Below are 1032 nucleotides of genomic sequence, written 5' to 3' on the forward strand. Positions count from 1 at the left end.
ATGGATCATACTCAATGGCAATGTACTCATACACTCCACAAACATTTCAGAGAGTCCCGATGTGTTGCTGGTTCTGGAAATTTGAACTTCTAGAATTTTATTTTTAGGGTTTTGGAATTTTACATTTTCTATTTAGCGTTGAAACCGGTCTCAATGGATTTCGCTTGTTGAGAGCTTTAAAATGAGCCCAAACACGACTAGGATCCGCCTACTTTGATTTTTCAGACGCGTCGCGGTCGGTGCGTCGCGTGTCTAGGTGAAATTTCAAAGTGGGTGGAGCCTGAGCGTGTTTGGGCTCATTTTGAAGCTTAAAAATAGCTGAGCAATATAATGAAAGCCAAAAATTGAAATTTTGAAAAATGAAAGAGTAAATAAAAATTCCAATTTTCAAAAAAAATTATTTTCGCTTCAAAACTCCAATTTTTTGTAACTAGTCAGAATTTTCATCTCCAATGTTCCTCATCGTTTTTAACTTATTGTGAGCTTCAAAATGAGCCCAATCTCGACTAGGCTCCGCGCAATTTAAAATTTCGCCTAGACGCGCGACGCACGACCGCGACGCGCCTTTAAAAGGAAAGTGGGCGGAGCCTAGTCGTGTTTAGGCTCATTTCAAAACTCGTTTCAAAGTGAGCATAATGCCATTGTTCGTTTTGCTAAATATCCAGGTTTTGGCGCGTAAACGGAATTTTTGAATTTAACGACAAAAGATGTTTAACAAAATTTCGAAATTCCAAAAAAAAAAAGAACTTCAAACTTACATAATTCTCGCCTGCATCTGAAAACAGTTCACAATAAGTACACCGTAGCAAAAAATGGTTAGCGATTGGAAAAGTGCCAATGGGAGGGGTACCCAGTCGTACGAGAGAACGTCGCCCAGCTTTCCGCGTAGCTTGTTGAGCTGGAAACTTTTATTTTTTTAACATTGTATATCATTTGAAAGCTCAAAATCTGACAATCAAAATGCGCTAAAAATCAAGTTTTTAGCGTGATTCTGAAGCGAGTTATAACCCTTTTTGCATTTAAGAGAGACGC

This window comes from Caenorhabditis briggsae (genome assembly GCF_000004555.2).
Source record: "Caenorhabditis briggsae complete genome, chrIV, whole genome shotgun sequence".
NCBI lineage: Eukaryota > Metazoa > Nematoda > Chromadorea > Rhabditida > Rhabditidae > Caenorhabditis > Caenorhabditis briggsae.